The 21,249-nt window shown below is 39.5% G+C and overlaps 1 pseudogene; it reads right to left on the bottom strand.

Annotated features, from left to right (window-relative positions):
* Positions 1 to 4,947: 4,947 nt before the first annotated feature.
* LOC149180444 (glutamate receptor 3.5 pseudogene) lies at positions 4,948 to 6,506 on the bottom strand (annotated as a pseudogene).
* Positions 6,507 to 21,249: the final 14,743 nt, after the last annotated feature.

Below are 21,249 nucleotides of genomic sequence, written 5' to 3' on the forward strand. Positions count from 1 at the left end.
AAAAAATAAAGAGGTACTGGTCAGCAATGACTGAGGAAAAATTGGGAAGAAACTCAAAGAATCTTTATTGGTAGCAAGTCGCTCTTGAACATGACACTTCCACTCCGTGCCTGAGTCGGGTTGGGTTGTTTCATTCACCGGTCACATCGCCATGGTCATGCCATACCATCCACATTTGGGGTAAATGCTACCAATCCATCACATAAGTGTCGCCGACATGTTCAAGAGAAGTCACCCAGAGAAGTCATCCGTGTCCCATCCACTACCATACATTACACTTCATTCTTTCATGACCGCCATCCTGAACCATATATCATCAGATCATTTTCACCTCTATCAAAATCATTTGCTCCGTTCCGTGTCATTGATGTGGGATTCATCAAGGCCCTCCTTTGACAGATCGCTTCTTGTCGACATCAGCTCATTATCCAAGAAGTTGATCTAGGAACACCCCATTCAGTACTTTGAAGCTTGCATGCCTCAATGGCAAGTTTCTCACTTCCGGCGACAGGTATACATCAATGACCTTTGACCGAAAGATTTTGCGTGGTGTTCGACGCCAAGTCCTTTATTCACACCACGTGAATTGTACTGCAGTACCTTGAGGGTCATCATCATTATCGGTGATTCCTCTCGCGCTTGTTAACAGTTTACATCATCGACTGGTAATCAAGCGATGTCTTTCCATGTACGACTTCAAAACATTTTTCACATGGATCGACTTGTACTTCGAGTGAAGATCGGACGAGATTAAAGACCCCGGATCTAGTTTCATTCATCCGGGCTGCGATATAGATTCAGGGAAAATAAAGACATTGACATGTACAGCATTGCAGCACAGATAATCATCCTACCAAAAGGATGATGACTTCATCAGAATCATCAGTCTACCATCAGACGATTGTCTGTCCTGTGTACATAAAAATGAATTTATAAAGCTGAGCATGGGAATTCCCACCTCAGCTAGATCATGAAAACAGTATGAAGATAATGTATTGTATTGTATCTTATTACAGGTCTCCTCCCAGCATTGAAAGAACTTCGGATCCTCCTAATAAAGCATTTCACCCGATAAACGGCCTCATACTTTAGGGGGCAACTGTTATAGACATTTTTGTGCCTTACAGCTCTAAGCATGAAATGTCCATAAACCAAGGGATCCTAACTCCCTAAAAGTGTTGTTCCTACCCCTAGAGGAACAAGGTCAACCAATTACAGCTTCTCCCAGAAGTTCTCCACCAGAAACTGCTCAGAATCAGTCAAATCAGGATCATTTCAGCTGCTCCACTAGCTAGCTGCGTTGCATAGCACCCAAGTACACTAGCTAGGTGCGTTGCAACGCACCTAAATGTACTACCAGGGTGCGCTGAGCGGGAAATGACAAATGGCAGTGTCATTCTGCGAGGTGGACAGACAATGGAAGCTTCCAGAATCTTCCCCAATGACACTTGCCTCACTCAGTTCGACCAAGGATAAGTAAGAGGCTCTCAGTCTCCAAGTGGAAGCAAGAACTGACAAGAGAAGCCACTAGTCAAATCATAAGCTGACTCATCCTGTTGGGTCCCTATAATACTAGTGATTACCCCATTACTATTGTAGTTATACCCCCTATTTATATTGTTGTGCCCCTATTACCCCCATATTGTTATTTATGTGCCCCATAGAATCCCTCTATTGTTATTTTTGTGGCTTTATATTATTATTGTTAGGTCAGTTGGATTATATTGTGACTCCTTAGACTCCTATATATAGAAAGGAGGTTTTGTCATTTGTATCATCCAAGAATTGTTCATTTATGTAATGTAAAGGAGGTTTCCCCCTCGAAGAGGCTGAATTCTAAGGCGTGGATCTCTCTTTTCTATCTTTTTGTGAGCTGGTTTCATAACATTTGGTATCAAAGCTTTGGATTCTAGGGTTTCGCTGCTCCAAACAGGTCATCGTGGAATTTTCGCTATAACTTTTTTTCTGTGACGTTTCAGAAGTCGCAAAAAAAACCCATTTGAGAATAATTGGCGCTGAACCTTGGGTCCAAATTTCAGAGCTTTTCGCGCGATATTTTCAGAGATATGATCTGAGGAAGTTGGCCTTTTTGCAGACTCCTGAATTACATTCAAAACAGGTGACCTGGGGAAAATCGTCATAACTCTCTCTCTGAGGATCGGATTGAAATTTTGTAAAAAGGTACAGAAAGAGGACGGACTGTAGTTTTTTTATGTGTGTTTCAGATTCAAAGGTTGAAACAGGGACTCGTGGCACGTCGTACAAGTTAGCTCTACTGAGCCAGTCTAAAAGCAAGTCACTGTGGGAGATTTCACATAACTCTTCCTTGGAGAATCCAATTTGGCTTAGACTTGCGGAATTAGAAAGAGGACACAGAAGGCTACTATAGGTAGAAAGTTCAGAATTGGATGATCTGTGATTACAGAGATACATCAGATTCAATATCAGGCTTCTATAAAGTGAAAAAAAGGTGTGTAGTTTTTTTTAAATTTTTGTGTAAGCTTGGTTTAACGAAATTCAAAGGGCATAGTAAAGCATTATTATCGGTAACTGATGCCCCGAGGAAAGAAAATGCAAACACCTAGTAAGGAACCTGAAATCTCTAGCATGACTTATGAAGAAGAGGAAGAAATGCTACATGATATATCAAAATTACAAGAACAAGTGCAACAAATGTCACGCTCACAAAAGCTAACAGAAGCTAAGGTAAATGGCGTGGAATCTAAGATAAAGGGTATGGAAGCTAAGATGGAGGATTCGATGGAAAATCTGAAGATAGATTTGAAGACAGACATGGAAGAATTGAAGAAGTTGCTACAAGAAAGGGTCACTAATGGTGAAAAGGTAGTAAAGGAAACTCATGATGAGAACAAAAGAAATGTTAATCATGATTCCATAGACTCTAATGTTGGATCGAAGACTCACCATGTTCCAAAAATCGATATGAGGAAGTTTGATGGCAAGGATCCCGCCACATGGATATTACAGATGGAGCAATTCTTCGATCTCAATAATGTGCAAAACACACAAAAGGTACGTATGGCAACTTTATATTTGGAACCAAATCAGTTTGTATGGTATCAATGGCTTTGTTCTCGTAAACAATTTATCACTTGGGCAATTTTTACGGAAGAATTGATAGCACATTATGAGGATAAAAAAAGCAACACTTTTTTTAGCCAATTGATAAGTCTCAAACAAAAGGGTTCAATAATGGAGCACATTGAGGAGTTCCAAAAATTGAACATAAGGGTAAAAGATATTCCAGAGGAGCATAGGATTGATGTGTTCATAGGGTCTTTAAAGGATAATATCCAACATGATGTGCGCCTTTGGGAACCTGATTCATTAGAGAAGGCATTCAGGTTAGCAAGAAAAATGGAAAGCAAAATTATGGCAACTAGGAAGCATACCATTCACAACTATAAAGACGGAAATGTTGTTGCCCATAGTCTTCCACAACCTACAAGGTTGACACTGTTAGCGCTTGGAATTCACCTAGGCTGAGATAGACAAACTCTCAAGGCTACATCAAACCATTTCACCTCGTAGCTAGCCCTACGAGGTATGAGAAGGCTCTCTCGGGTCAGATTCGGTAGATCTTTCAATAGGATTAGGCTGACCAATTAAGAATAAAGATTTTAGGCTAGTAAATTGATAGGGGGTTTGATTTAATGATTTTTGGGGTTTTTTAATGGAATGACGGGGCTTTTCTGGGCTGCATGGGCAAAATCACAGCTTCAAACAGAGAAATATAATGACTACACAGGTTATCAACTGAGGCAAGGTAGGCATGCAATTTAACACCAAATCTGGTTTCAAATGGGATGGCAAGACTGGTGAGGAGCTAAGGAGGGCAAATAATACTTCGAATCCTCCTTAAACAGAAGAAAACATTGAATTGAACAAACTTATAGGAGGAGCATATAATACTATGAATTCCTACCTAATCACTTCATTTGCTCAAATAGATATGATCATGAGGTGAATGAAACAAAACAGTTTACATATGAGACAAAGGGAAAAACTTATGCTAAATCAACATATCACATGAATCTCAACAAACAGAGCTGTGAAATTCCATTAAATTCTCTGCAGAAAACTGTACAATACAAAGCTCTCTGCTTCTCCAGCAGCTCCCAGCGCTCAGAAAAACTCCCCTCTCTCACATTCTACTTACAAATGACATTTTTAATACAATAAATAAAACTGCTGCCCAAAACAGGGGCGCTGTTTTAACTAACATCACAAAAATATGAAACAAAATACAGCTGGGGGAAAACAAGTCGACCCCAAGACCAGGAATTTGTTTTTATCCTTATTTAACAAAATAAACTAAAACAAAACAATCAGCGCTCTTTCTACTTGATAACTGATGAAGTAGCATTTACAGGTGTCAATCCCGACTGAAGACAAGGATAGGCAATCGCTCCTCGTTCTCTGCCACTTTGCATATGCTGGAAATTACAACTGCTCCCGAATTTCTGGAAATACATTGGCGATTTTAATAAAACAAACTTTAAACTAACATTCTGTTGATGATTTGGCTAATTATGAGGCAAAACTGGAGCGCAGATCTCCATAGGACCAAGATTGGAATCAAATCGCATTCTCTGGCTGTAATGGATAATCTTCACTTTAGTTTGGTTTGCCACGTTGCATAACCTTCAAGCTAGTAGTCCACCGATTCAGCTGATAATGACAACAATCGCTGGCAGTCCCACAAAATCTCCAAAAGATTAATTGCTGGCGGAAATCATGGAACAACATCCTGTATGGGGTAATGAGGCCAGTCACACGATTTCGGTGGAGCTAATATGTCGCTACAAATCGTTATCAAAAATAAAGGCAAAGCCCAATTACCGCCGTGGCAAACCAAATACCCAATCATTACCATGTTTTTCTTTTTAATGATACTGCAGCTTTTATATCAGCAACACGGAAACATCAAACAACAGCTGCTATGACAAGGAAAAATCCACCAGTCATAGACCACATCTCTACCGTGAATGGTTGCAGAAAAGCCCAAGCGTCACTGGAATTTTTCTCTCACAGCGGAGCCACCACAGCAGGGCCAGCTTCTATGTAAGGTTGCGTGAAGTCCACAAACATTGACCGATGTGTCACAATCGTAATGTCCCCAACTACTGCATCAAATTTCTTTAAGGCAACCTGTTGCACAAGCTCGTCGTAATTGGGATTTTTATGGCCATTTCCAAAAGCTACAATCGTGTAGGGAAGAGCATAATATAATAAGCTCACTGCAGCAATAAATACATTAATGCAGAAGCCATCGAACACGTTGTTATCTTCTACTTTCACAAACTCTTGAAATCCAACCTTTCTGGGCACACCTATGACAAGATTTTTACCATTGTTTGGGAGGGCCCATCCTCGTGGCACAAGTTTGTTTTCACTCGGCCATATTACATCATACAGTTTCTGACCTACACTATGTATGGCGTGTGAGTTGGAACCCTTTATTACTGGAGGCGTAACAGATAGACCTGATTTATTTACCCAATAACCCACCTTGCGATACCCTGTTCCAACAATATTGATGATCTCAAAACTAGAACCATTTAAGTCCCCTCTGTTATCACACTCACTGGACCGGTTAATTCTGTAAAATTAGTTTGTGACACTATCTTCAGCAGTTTTGGACCTTCGTCAAAGGCCTTGAGTTTTGCTAGCTCTGTTTTGTTTCCACTTGCGCTGGATACCTGAGGATACTCTGTAAAAGACACAATTCCCCCTTCACTTATGAAAGTATGTAAAGAGTGAGCAATTTCCCAGACAGCATTGTAAGCATAGTATCCAAATGCATTTAAGCGAGCATCAACACTCCCAGCTTTATGTAGATTGTTCCATCTAATAGTGAAATCATGCTCCTTATCTGAAACTGGAGTATGCCGACGTAAACTGATGACTCCTTGGAGTGAGTTCATGGTATCATAATCAAGAATGCTAGAATCCAAAGCAGAAAACAGCCAATCTGTAGCTATCCAAACATAGCCACTGTTCAACATTCCAAGGTACAGTGCTTTAGAGAAAAGATTCAGACCTGCATCAGGATTCATATGTACCACAAAGATTCGTGACTCCATCAATGCTAACTGTACCAAGACACTACCGATGTCACTTTCACTGGCTCCAGAGGCAACGCTTCTTTACGATAAATTTTAGATCTTACATCTCTAGGTGCATCACTGAGGGCCGATATTCCATTTCTCCCATAGTCATCATCTATATACACAGCGACAACATTCCTCCACTCATAAGAGCCAATCATGGCAGCAACTGCTGCCATTTCATAGAAATCACTGTGTGCTATGCGAAAAAATAAAAATAAAATAAGGGTATTGATATGAGGCGAGAGTTGGGTCTATTGCTCCAAATGACAGAGTTGATATGTGGAGTTCACTTGTTACATATGAAATGACATGAGCAAGAACAGAGTACTGTGGCCCTAGTATTGCCACATTGTTCCATTTTATTGTCTCCATAAACTATCCAAGCAAGATTACGAAGACCATAACGCCTCATTGTCTCTATTTGCAAGTGTTGCATCTTTATAACCATCCGTGTACCATCTTTCAAAATACCATCATGAACTTGTGCAATTGATACTGCTGCAATTGGTATTTTCTCCACATAACTCTTTGCCTCTGATTGCTAATGATATTTCTGAATTGTGCTTGTGAAGATAGGAGCTTTGAAGTCGCTGCGGCCTTTTGAGGAGCTGGAGCATATTACATAATTTAAACAATACATTATGATTTCTTCTTCAAAACAGGGTTTTGAAGAAGAATCAATCTCTGACGTGAGACGGAATCTAACAGACACCACAACAATTGGAAGAAAAAAGAGCAAAAGGGCTTTGTTACAATTGTGATAGCAAATACACAAAAGGTCATAAGTGTGCCGAGAAGAAATTATTCTACATAGATTGTGAAGAGGAAGAAGAAAAGGAGCAAGAAAGGTCAAAAGAAGAGGATATATTCCATGAACAAAGCCTAGATGAAGAACAAATAAATCCGACCATATCTTGTAATGCATTGGCGGGAATTACCACTCCTCAAACCATCAAGATAGAAGGACAAATCAAGAAGAAAAAGGTAATAGTGTTGATTGATTCAGGAAGCACACACAATTTTATTCATTGTAAGGTAGCAAAAGAATTGAATTGCTTCCTATATCCAGCACCAGAGTGTCAAGTGATGATTGCAAATGGAGGAACAGTAAATTGTTCTGGAAAGTGCCATAATATCAAGCTATCCATGGGAGAATATGTATTGACTAGCCCAATGCTTTCCATTCCAATGGGAGGTGCTAATGTTGTACTAGGAGTCCAATGGCTACAATCCTTGGGTACAATAGCTTTTAATTTTCAAGAACTTTTCATGAAATTTTCTGTGGAAGGAAAGGAAGTTGAATTAAGGGGTATTGCAGGGAAACCAGGAAACATAATCAGCTCTAATGGCATGACAAAGCTTCTAAAAAAGGAGCAAAGAGGTGTAATTGCACAATTATGTTCGCTAGATGTTTCCACATTGGAATCATCTATTTCTCCAGATCTCCAAAAAGTCCTGGACAATCATTCCAAGGTATTTGAGACTCCCAAAGGTCTCCCACCTATGCGTGATCATGATCATGCTATTCATCTGATTCCAGGAAGTGTTCCTCCAAACATCAGGCCGTACAGATATCCATATGCCCAAAAAAGTGAAATTGAACGTATGGTTGCAGAAATGCTAGAGGCTGGTATAATTCAACCAAGTCAAAGTTCTTTCTCAGCTCCAGTAGTATTGGTGCACAAGAAGGATGGATCATGGCGCATGTGTCCAGATTATAGGGAGCTCAACAAGCTCACTATTAAAGATAAGTTCCCCATTCCTGTTATTGATGAATTACTGGATGAATTGCATGGATCAATTTACTTCACCAAGTTGGATCTTCGTTCGGGATATCATCAAATTAGAATGAAGATTGAAGACATTCCGAAAACAGCATTTAGAACTCATGAGGGTCATTATGAATTTTTGGTCATGCCTTTTGGCCTTACCAATGCACCTTCAACATTTCAAGGTTTGATGAATTCAATTTTCAAACCATTCCTTAGAAAATTTGTGTTAGTATTTTTTGATGATATACTAATCTACAGCAAGTCTTGGAAGGATCATGTTGAACATGTTGACAGGGTGTTACAACTATTGGAGGAGAAACAATTATATGCAAAAAGATCCAAATGTTTCTTTGGAGTCCAGGAGGTGGAATATTTGGGTCATATTGTATCTCATGAAGGAGTTAAGGTAGACCCTAGCAAAATTAAAGCCATTAAGGAATGGAAAATCCCCACATCCATAAAGCATCTGCGAGGATTTCTTGGGTTGACAGGGTATTATCGCAAGTTTGTTAAGAATTATGGGAGAATAGCAGCACCTCTAACAAAATTATTGAAGAAAGATTCATTTTCATGGACTTCGGAAGCAACAAAGGCCTTTGAACATCTTAAAGAGGCAATGTGCCAAGCACCGGTCTTAGCTACGCCGGACTTCACAAAAACCTTTATTGTGGAATGTGATGCTTCAGGAAATGGAATTGGTGTTGTTCTAATGCAAGATGAAAGACCCATTGCTTTTGAAAGTCGTCCAATCAAGGGAAAGTTTTTAAGCAAAGCTATTTATGAGAAGGAAATGTTGGCAATACTCCATGCACTTAAGAAATGGCGACCCTACCTAATGGGAAGACACTTCAAGGTAAAAACGAATCATGATAGCCTTAAATACTTTTTAGAACAAAGATTATCCTCTGAAGAGCAACAAAAATGGGTCACAAAGATTTTGGGTTATGACTTTGAAATCATCTACAAAAAAGGGAAGCAAAATGTGGTGGCAGATGCACTCTCAAGAAAGGATGAGGATGTGGAAGCATTGTTGTGTGCCATTTCTATTATCCAACCAGATTGGATAAACGAAGCAAGGGAGAAATGGAAGAACGACGAAGAAGTGTGGGCACTTATTCAAAAGCTACAACAAGATTCCAGTACTTCTGATACATTTAGCTGGCAAAATGATTCATTATGGTACAAAGATCGCTTATACCTCTGTAATAATTCCCAGCTAAAACAAAAGATTCTTATGGAATTGCACACTTCTCCCTTAGGAGGGCACTCAGGATTTTTAAAAACTTACCACAGGGTTAAGAAGGAATTTTTTTAGGATGGCCTTAAATCAGATATTCAAAAGTTTGTGGCGAAATGTTTGTTTTGCCAGCAAAATAAAGTTGCAACAATTAAGACACCAGGTCTATTACAACCTTTATCCATTCCAAGCCAACGTTGGGAGGAGGTTTCAATGGATTTTATCACAGGTTTACCCAAGTCTGAGGGAAAGAGTGTCATCATGGTGGTAGTTGACAGACTTACCAAGTATGCACACTTTTGTGCATTATCACATCCATTTAAAGCCAGTACAGTTTCTACTGCATTTATGGAAACAGTTCAAAAGCTACATGGAAACCCAAAGATTATTGTAAGTGACAGAGATCCCATTTTCACTGGAAATTTTTGGACAGAATTATTTTCTTGTCTTGGTACTCAGTTAGCTCATAGCTCATCTTATCATCCTCAATCTGATGGGCAAACTGAGATAGTAAAAAAATGTTTGGAAGGATATCTTCGTTGCTTTGTATCTGATAAACAGACACAATGGGTCAAATGGTTGCCTCTGGCTGAATGGTGGTATAACACTTCCTTCCATACGGCAACAAAAATGTCCCCATTTATGGCACTTTATGGGTATCAACCACCATCCATCACATCATATTTAAGAGAAAATTCTAAGGTTCAGGCAATGGAACATCACATCGAACATCAGCAACAAGTCCTCCAACTCTTAAAGGATAACCTCGTGTTGGCACAAAATAGAATGAAACAACAGGCTGATCAACATCGCAGTGAAAGAAGTTTTGATGTAGGTGATTGGGTATTCCTACGGCTACAACCATATAAGAAAATGTCCCTAAAGCAAGCTAAGAAGGATAATAAATTATCACCAAAGTATTATGGTCCGTACAAGGTGTTGGAAAAGATTGGTACTATGGCATACAAATTGGAGCTTCCTGCAGCTTCTCGATTGCACCCAGTTTTCCATGTTTCATGTTTAAAGAAGGTTATAGGTGACAAGCTCCCAATTCAAACAATATTGCCAGAACTTGACGAGGAAGGAAAAATTATATTGGAACCGGAAGCAATCACAGAAATAAGAACTCGACAGCTACGAAATCGATCAATTTCAGAGTATCTTATCAAGTGGAAGAACTTATCCGCTGAAGATTCCACATGGGAGGATGAGAATTTTATGCAGAAGTATCCAGAACTGCTCAAGCGTTGAGGACAACACTTTTTTGAAGGAGAGGGGCATGTTGGGTCCCTATAATACTAGTGATTACCCCATTACTATTGTAGTTATACCCCCTATTTATATTGTTGTGCCTCTATTACCCCCATATTGTTATTTCTGTGCCCCATAGAATCCCTCTATTGTTATTTTTGTGGCTTTATATTATTATTGTTAGGTCGGCTAGATTATATTGTGACTCCTTAGACTCCTATATATAGAAAGGAGGTTTTGTCATTTGTATCATCCAAGAATTGTTCATTTATGTAATGTAAAGGAGGTTGCCCCCTCGAAGAGGCTGAATTCTAAGGCGTGGATCTCTCTTTTCTATCTTTTTGTGAGCTGGTTTCATAACACATCCTCTTTGCATACATCTATATATGGATCCCTCATCCCAGAGATCCAGAGGCTGGAATTTTGTACATTGCAGAGAATTTCTGTTGGTTTTGAGATAGATATCAGAGTATTGGGTGATTTATGCTTTGTTGGAGGTGAAGAGGGGATTCCATGCTGGGAGGTTGATGCTGGATCAGGAATCATCGGTTGTAACTCCTCCTGGATCTTCTTGTTTTATCAATAAAACTATTTGAGTTTCTCCTACATGCTTGTATATCATTGATGTGTGTTATATTTGTATGTTTAGCTTAATCTGATCCTAAGCTTTTTATGAACATAAATCCATGTCTTTGTGTAGTTTCCTTCTTCTGTGATCTTGCAGGAACTTGGTGACACTGGGAAAGTGAGGGAGCAGGTAGCTGGAAGCTGTCAAAGAGAAGAGAGATTGGATCAAAGGACTAGCGCAAGACACAGGTTGGTTCATCCTACTTCTCTTCATTTATAGTTCATAAAGGAGAATACAAGAGTAGTTTTCCCTGTTTGTTTCTGAGGTCACTGTCACAACTCAGTGGGATAGGGTCGTTCTGAATAGACACTTTTCCCGATAACACCTGCTCACTATAGAAATATGCCATTGTTCTAACGGGATTATAGGTTCATCAGGAACCATATAATAACCATCCCCATGCAAGGTTTCGGAGTCAATTAACCCCACGTTATTTGATTAACCAACAAACATTGCAAACTATGCAAAAACCCTCCGCGCATGCAAATATTGAATGTTAAATAACATTTGGTTAATTAACCGTTAATCCCCCCAACAGCCAATATCACATGCCTCGGGAAGTCTTAAACCATAACGAATATTTTGTGGGTCCCGCGCTGTGGTTCTCCGCCATATCCCGTTAACCACCAACCATCGGATCTGGGCCCGCCCATCCAACGGCCCAGATCCATATCATAACCCCCTCTGTTGTCAATGTTTACCGCCTGGGGAACGACAGTATTCCTGCCATACTAAGGGATGCGTGGCACCCTCCCACAGTGCTCGCTGCCCTCCCCACCAATACCACCATGGCTGATAAGCAGAGAAGGCCCAAAACTACTTACTGCCCCCGCTGCCTCCCCACTGATGTCATCGCCACCTCATCCATGACGTCATCACCACGTCATCACCATGTCAACCCGCTACACGAAAAAACACCACGTCATGCTGACGTCATCCAAAAAAAGGTGCCAAAAGCCTGCCAAACCAATTTTTGTCAAAAACCCGTGAAAGTGTCGTTTTCATTCATTTCTATTGGTTGCTTTCACGAGACCGGTGTATGCAAATTATGTCAAAGCTGCTACCAGAGCTCCAGTCCACCACCCTACCAGCATAATCTGGCATCCCACTCTTATATATATATCAGCTGTTCTTATATTATCAAACAGACAGTTTTCAGTTTCCCATCAGAAAATTGGATTCTAAAGGAGAAAGGAGGTCTGTGATCTTTTGGACCTCAGTCTTCCATGAAGTCCATAACTGTCCTTACAATTACTGTGAATTCATTGATTTGTTTATACATCCAGTCTCCTCTTTACTGATGAGAACTCCTCCTCCTAGACTCTTTGGTGATATGCAAAAAATTTTACAGCTCTCCAAAAGCTACACAATAGGTGACTGGTACTTCTACCAGAATCACACTGAAATCAGAATATATGGCTGTGAGTTGTGCCCTTATAAGCTGCCCAAATATGTGCCTATGAGACTATTTGCTCTAGAATATTTCAGGCAATTTATCAACTCAGATTTGACTCACTTTTACGGTGCAAAGAAAAAAGCTCAGCTGAAATTAAGAAACCAGTTAGGCCCTTTTATCATTAACAAAAAGGAAGCATGGCAAGATGCTGATAAAATATTGGGGGAACAACTCAAATTAAAGAGGAGCTTTTGGTGGGTACCCTATGACCCAAATGGCTTTATCACTGAAAGAAAAGTAAAAAATAGGCTATCAGCCTATAAACATTGTAGGATCCCTAAAATAGAGCAATTTTCTAATCAGGATGAGTAGGCAGAGGGCACATTAATTGAAGAACTCACTGAGGAAGAAAAAATGGAACAAGCTATGAAAAATCTAGAAAAGACTCTTGACCTGGACTCTTTTGGACAAGCATTTTTCGAGCTGCCTCAGCAGACCGGAGTGGGTACATCATCTGCTGGAACTTCATAGCAACCTGCCCAAGAAATTACTACACCAGCTGCAGGGACATCAAAGGGAAAAGAAGTGCTAGATACAGAGTAGCACATAATGACAGATCAGCCAGCATCATCAAAGGAACATGGCCAAGGGAAAATTCCTTCTGTCCATATCAAAGCACCAGAGATACCAGCACTACAAACTCCTCTAAATGAGGAAAAGGGCAGGAAAAGGGACAGAGAAGAAGACACACCTGTAAGTGGACCAGCAAAGAAACCAGGGGCAAAAAGGCAAAGAATAAATTCTCTAGCCGAAGAGGAAATTATTGAGGAAACCTTAGAGAGCCCAAGAGGCGAGAGGGTAACCAGCCCACATATCTCCCCGGTAATAGAAACATCCACCAGCTCTCATAGGTAGGACCTAGAAAGGCAGCAGAGTGTGGAAGTTTCATCCACAAGACCATCAAGCAAGCAGGCCTCAGATGTCAAAAGAACATTCACAGAGATTAAGGCTAGAAATGATCCATTGAGGCTGCAACTTTATGACCAATTCCTCAAGATGACCCCCGCCAACTAGCAAAGGTTAATGTCTGCATATGACATTAAAGAAGGAAAAATGATCTTAAGCCACTTTAAGCCTAAAGTGCAGCAACTACAGTCAGCAGCTGACTACATTAGAACAAATCTAGAGGTCCTTGACAGAGACATTCATCCTATGGATCAGATTGAGCTACATAAGCAAACTAGAGAGATGGTCTACTCTACATTGGCAGATAAGGCAATGTTAGTTCACAAATTACAGAACTCATTAAACAACACATCTGCCCAACTAGATTTGGATAAGGCATCTTCTTTAGCCAAGGACAATAGGATAGAGTCCTTGGAGGATATTATCATTGAGCTGGGACATGATCCCAAGGATGCCAAAGGAATAAAAGCATTGATTAAGAAGAAGGAAGAGGAAATTGTTGCCCTCAGGAAATAGTTGAAGCTGCCTACTACCATGCATCCGCAAACTACAGAGCTTGTGCAGAAAAAAGCAGAGGAGGACATGATGGACTTGCTGATGAGAATGAATCAAAGATTAAGCGAGACAGAGTAGGCCTTGGAGAAAGCACTACAAGATAAGCAGGGAGAGTCGACCTCCCAGCCGTCTCAGATAGCTCCCACAGTTACAACAACAGTGCCTCCCACTGGCCCAGCATCAGCAGCAGGTACTTCAGCAACAACAATAGCAGCAGGCAACAGCACTACCATGACCACTGAGGAGCTAATAAAAGCCATGGAGGAATTAAAACTCCAAGTATCATAATTGAAAGAAACCAAAGAGAAATTGGCAAAATTGGAAGTGAGTTATGACAAATCCAAAATGGCTGTGGCAGAAAGGACAAGAGAGGTGAAAGCATTAGAGAACAAGGTAAAAGCATTGGAAAGGGACCTCTCTTTAGATAATCCTCTGGGAGAAATCAAAGGCATTTTGTGGGCTAACATCAATCAAACCATTTGTAATATATGGAGATCTATTCAAACTATTTATGAGCAGATTGACTTGATAGCAGTAGCCCAAGTGGAAATTCAAAAGGCCAGAAATCTATTAGGACATATGCCCGAACAAGCCAACAGGCTAGTCCATTTTTTGAATACTAAGACCAGTGAGGAACTAGCAGCACTGGACATCAGAGACAGGACATGCACCATTCTGATAGTCAAAAGAGTTCTGACCATGAGAACCCTGATGCAGAATTTGGAGAGGAAGTGCCAGGACATGCAAGTGGAGATAGATTCTTTTATAGAAAGATTTGCAGTTTTGCATGAAAGGGGCTTGCCAAGTCTAGTGGGAAGAAATGAACGCCTATTGAGACAAGCTGAGTACATGCACAGGTTGAATAAATATGCTGCTAATCAACTAAATGCATCATCAAGTACTTCAACAGAGAAGGCCCTTCCATCTAGCCAAACTCTACAGCAACTTGGAAAATCTATTTTTTATTCAGCATGAAGTGAGACATCTTTTTATAGTCCAACCTAACTTCTACAGGTACACATACACTGATGAGACTTTAAGAAAGCTGTAAAGACATCAGTTACCAGAGGAGCGTTGGTGGCAAAGCATGTTGCAAATTCTATAAACATATTTCTGGTATATTTTATATCTTTGGTGAATCAAAAGTTTTGGTACCAGATACCATAAAGTGGAGAATAGAAACGAATGAGAATCATGCGGGGCTACAGTCTATCAAATCAAAACAAATTAACCCAAGGAAGCTGGGGCAGTAGCGCGGAATATCAGTGGAAATAGCCACCAGCTGACTCACCGAGCTTACAGTCAACACATCTCACCAACTGAGCAGCCAGCACGACAACATTTACTTCTACATTTATTTCTCCCTGTTTCCAAGATCATCTATTTCTCCTTTTGAGTATGTAGAGTGAGTTATTACTAGATATTATCTCATTGAGATATTTTGTAAACACTTTTATGCAAATACCTCCCCAAGCGAAGTATTAGGGGTTGGTGATACATTTTTGAGACTGCACTGTAACTCTGAAAATCTTCTGAATACAAAGGCTATTGGATTGTCGCTGGACTCTCTGGATGTGGAATTGATGACAGAGGACTTGTTACAGAATTCCTGAATCATTTTATGGATCAATAAGTTCCTCTTACTTGTGTTCATTTTCTGTGTTTACTATACCATATAGGTTTCATGATATTAATAATAGAGAAAAAGAATAACTCAGAATTTGTTTGACTGCACTCTGTGTTCAATCTCTGTTATTATTAATGTTTTCTTCAGAATTAGCATAAACAGGAATTCTTAATTGCTCCTGTTTCCCCTGGTTCTTACATCTTGAATGTTAGCTAAGGAATTCTTAATTGCTCCCTAGCAATAATCATCCACTTTCCCTCTGTCTGCATGATGAAGGATTCTTAATTGCCCTTCACCCACTGACTCCATCCCATCTGATTCCAGCTTATAAATTGTTCTATGATTGATTACCTTGTTCTGTAGTACCACCCCCTGTCAAAGAAACTATATCCAGCAGTTCATCCTCATAGACTCCATTAGCCCAATGGATTGAAATTCTCAGATTTACAACCCTGTTCTACAGAATATCACCATCCAAAAATCAAACAAACCCTCGTACTTCATAACTAGCCTAATATACCTTAAAACAAAGCTAAATTATAAAGAGAGAGCCCTCTCTGGATGCATATTAGATAGAACTTGCATCTAAAAGATTGGTTTGTGGTTACCTCGGCCGTATTCTCTTTTCTTACAACTTTTGGGGAACAACGTGAATGATAACACAACTAATGGCCATGGCCTCATGGATGAACCATGAAGAGTTAAGGGCTGCAGAAATAAGAAGGTTGATGATAAAGGAGTAGAATGAGCCATTAATGATCAAAGCTGAGCCATCAGACCCCATGGCACTCATCAACACACATAACCTGCTTGCACATAATCCTCAAATTGCCCCCAGATACATAAGTGATCAGGCACAAGCTATTGCACATTTTGACATGGAAAGGTTACTTGGGGATGACTTTGTGCATGCATGTATGAGGAGATGGAACACCTTACCACACAGTCTGCCGACCAGGGAATATCATTCTACAATGGGGATGAAAGAGGCATTAAGGAGAGTGCCAATGTACAAGCGCTCCATGCAGAGGTTGAAGCTCAATTGGATTGGCCTCAAATTGCGTCCTCTACTACTGTTAGGCATGCTAGAAGATAGAAAAGAAGAAGAAGAGCAACAACAGTGGGAAGAGATAGACAGGAAGGCAGGATTCTATGACAAGGAGGAGGAGACCACATCAAAAGCATGGGATGCTAGGGAGGCCACCAGGGTCATAAAAGATGATGAAATGGACTAAATTTCTCATAGGATGACCAACACTTTCAGTAGGGGGTGATGATGAGCCTCATAAATGGGTAATTATATGGGCTCATTTTACCTCCTCAACTAGTCAAAGCAACCATTCTCTTAGCTCATTGTATGATTTTCTAATTATATTTATGCTTATAGAGTGAGTTGAGTTAGTTATGATGCCATGTTGTCTAATATGTGTTTAATGAAAATTATTGATGAATTTTGTGGTCAAAGTCAAGGATCTAGTGGAAAAATGGCAGCAATAACTCAAAGTGGACAAATGAGAGGACTTATAGGAGGGAATCCCCCTCATTTATTACTTCTCACTTCAAATTCCCCTTCATTCAGCTCAGAGTACAAGCAACCAAGTCATTCATTAGCAGGCAGCCGAGAAAGTGGAGGATCACTGATGATTATCTCGAGTTTTGGGAGCCAAGCCTCCCTGATTTTAAGGAAGTTGTTGGTAGCTTCATTTGTATAAGTAGAGAGGCATAGGGCCTCACTAGGGTTAGATTTTTGTTGGATTTTTGCTGCAGTTTTGCTTATAAAACTCTGATCAATTTCGAGCTTATTATTTTGATAGTTCATGTAATCTTGTTATTGTTTTGAGAATAAAGATGGAATCCTTTTTGAGTTAGCAATGAGTTACCTCAAAGAGCTAAAGCTCTTGGGTTAGGGCCTAATCCAAGTAGCCAAGCTCTTCTTTACTTGTATTTGTATGTTTCATTTCAGTTTGTAGATTAGGTTGTTGTTAGATGCATTTCTTTTATGGTTAAGAATAGGTTGCTTTTGATGATTCAGTAGTTTGTTTCCATTTATGCTTTCTGTAATAGATTAAGTTGTGATAAAGAAAATATTCAAAAGGCTAGCAACAGTGCCTTGGTCTCTCTTCCTCCCTTTGAGGACAATGATTTGAAGCAAAGACCCTCTTGCTGCCCCAAAAACACGGATTTTCCTCATTCATAGGACTTCTAGTGTTTGCAGCTTCTTAGTTGGTTAATAGTCTAGTTTTATTTGCTTTAGAACTTCTTCAACATGCTCATTTCCTTATTTTCAACAATCTTCTTTCATGCAATGGTTATTAGCATCTCCTTTCATAGATCATAGTTTACTTTGATGCAAAAACTCTGTTTTTTAGATGCACTTATTTTATTGCTTGCTTGGTCTCATTGTTTGACTGTCAGTTGTTTATGTAGAAAATATCTTCTAGCAGCAGGCCAACCTATCATCCATTCCATCCTCCATCTGATCCATGCCCTACAGGTCGCCCAAGTCTCCCCTCAATTCTACCTTAGTTTCTTGCATTTTCCATAGAATTTCTTCCTCTCTCCTTGAGGAAATCCAATCATCTTTCTCTCTCCTAATGATTCTTGGTAGACCATAGGTGCTCTAACACTTCATTCCAACCTTCATCTAACTTATCCACCCACTCTCACACCTTCAAAATAGTGTAAACTACTCTCGGCCTCCTCCTGTAGGCCTCCTATAGAACGTTGCTTTTCCTGTTGTAGATTTCATGTGTCCTCCTGTAGATTTTCCTGTAGGCTTTCTTTTGAAGGCCAATTTTTGGAAAAGCCTCCAGAAGGCCACCTGAGACCTCTTAGGACCCATCCACACCATCCTAAATCCTCCAAGTCCCAAAACCACGCTCCATCGCTACCTATTCGCTGCCACATTCACAAACAAATAAATTACATGCATGACAAATTCACATAAAAATACATAAAAATCCAAAAAGATGTTTTTTTTTTTGCTCATTTGATTCCATAAATATTTTATTTATATTTTGTTTACTTGAATAGGTAATGGCATTCTTTCCATGGTTTTCATAGTGATTTCTGCAAAAGTAGGATTAGTTGGTTAAGTATGATCTCCTTGGTTTGCTTTACATTTCAGTCTTCCTTTTTGCAAGTAGAATAGCATCTGTAGAGTAGTCTCTCTTTTTCCTTTCATCACATATAGAGCTTCTTCTGGAATCCATAGAAGTTGGCTTGAGCTCCTAGTGATCATGTGCCAGCTAACCATGTGACAAGCTGTAGTAAGAACTAGTACTTGTGCATACAACGTTGTTGCTTCCAAGTTTGTTATGAACTACCTAGTTGATAAGAGTAAAGTAGGCAGCCCAAGAGTTGCAACATTATTGCTACGATACTAGTGCTCACCAGTCGCTACCTCTGAACTAGCTAGAAAAGTCCCAAATAGCTTGCATGCCCTTGTTGTGAGAGTGTCTAGAGGGTCCCAATCACATATAATACCATTTCATTTGAGCGACTAAGGCCCTAGGTCAGTAAAATGCTAAGTTGTCTTAGGGGTTGATTACTTGGAAGGTTTGGTTGGCTCCTATAGGTTCTGTGACATGTGCAAAAGGTCAGCTTGGTTGTGTTGTGTCGGTTCCACTTCCTTAACTATACATGCGGATTTTTATCAGATCATAGTATCCTTTCATCACATGTTTACCCCAGTGGAGCAGTTAAATTCGGTAAATGTGGGAGGAGACTGTTATAGGCTGGCATCAGAGCATGGCTCACCCCTTGGACTGGATGGGCAGCGCATTGGTCATGCATTCATGTTGATTGCATATATGTGTTCCTTATGCTTGTTGTCTATGTGCTTGTTGCATATGCATGGTGGTGGTCATAGTTGCAATGATGTCACCATGTCGAGGTTTATGGTGTTGTTGTTGTATGTGGTCATCATGAGTGCATGAAGGTTGTGCATTCGTTATGCATGTGACTGATTATATAGTGTTATGCATACATTGATATGTTTGTAGTTTTCATGCATGAGGTCATGGTATGTGGTTGGTATGGTCATGCATTGGTGACTAGATAATGATTGAAATGATGATTAAATGTTGATATATATATATATATACATACATACATACATACATACATACATACATACATACATACATACATACATACATACATACATACATACATACATACATACATACATACATACATATATATATATATATATATATATATATATATATATATATATATATATATATATATATATATATATATATATATATATATATATGATAATCTGTTTGGTCTTGCAGATGAGATATCCTTCCTTGGGCCCAAACAAGGTACGTTGGTTTGTTTATGATTTGGTTTAGCTGACATGATATACCTTGCGAGAAGAAAACATCAAAGTTGACTAGCAACATGTTAGACTACAATTCTCGAGACTCTTCCTATAGATCAAATGAGCGGCATGGTGTTGGGAATTATTCTGACTTAGAAAAAACATTGAGAAGTTTGAAGGCATAAATTATAAGTTTTAAAGAAGATAATGACATAATCATGCATGCCCATGAGAAACAAGAATAAGTTAATGTAGTAATCCTTCATAGTTTTTCAGTATTACATAGATAGGGACAAGTTCAGATCAACCATGAGAAACAGGATAGAACTAATGGGGCATATAGTAGTGGATCTGATGGTGGGCACACAATTAGTAATGGCAGGTTCTTGGATACTCCATATAGGAGAGGTGATGGACACAGGTACTATTGTAGTTCTGGTTCTGACAGGTATCATGATCGTCATCATTATCATCCTTACAGGAGGAGTGATATGGGATATTTGTCAGATGAGTTAAAGAAATTGAAGCCACCTATATTTTATGGGGAAATGAAGAATTCACAAGATTCAAAAGAATGGTTTCTTGGTATGAATAAGTTCTTCAGGCTGCATGATTACTCAGAAAACATGAAGGCCATAATAGTGAATTTTAGTTGCAAAGGTAAAGAAAATATCTAGTGGGAGGTTGTAAATAATTTTAGAGGTATTTATGAAGAGGAGTTGACTTGGAGTGAGTTTGAGAGACTATTCAGGAAGAAGTATCTATCAGATAGATATTATGATGATAAGAAAAAGAATTTTATGAGCTAAAAATGGGATCTATGGTCGATGAGGAGTACCCTAGCATATTCTTGGGGTTATTGAGGTATGTGCCTTACCTAAAGGAGGAGAAGGACAAGATTCAAAGATTCATCAATGGGTTTCTAGTAGCATTCAAAGACATGATTGAGTTTGATGAGCCTAGATAATTGGACGAGGTCATCCAGAAGCTAAAAAAAAAATTGATCAATGAAAGCACAGATATGAGACTAAGCAAGACTAGAAAGGTAATGATAATAATAAAGGAAATAGGACAAGAAGCCAGCTAGACCTTAGGACACAAGTAACAAAGGAAATGCATCACTGCATAAGAAGTTCGATGCATCTGATAGAGGAAAGGGATTTCGATCTAGGGAGAGGAACAAGGGTGATGGTTGGAAGCCCTTGCAATGTTGGACTTGTGGAGGAGAACATCGCAAGAGAGATTGTCCACAAAATCCTAATGGTAGGTCTCAAATTTACATTACACAGGACGCGCAAACAGTTGGGGATGTTGGGAAAAGCATTCCATAGATTTATGCAGCACTGGAGA

This window comes from Pinus tabuliformis, chromosome 3_2, assembly GCF_031772625.1.
Source record: "Pinus tabuliformis cultivar Carrire ecotype Pingquan chromosome 3_2, CPIR1, whole genome shotgun sequence".
Lineage (NCBI taxonomy): Eukaryota > Viridiplantae > Streptophyta > Pinopsida > Pinales > Pinaceae > Pinus > Pinus tabuliformis.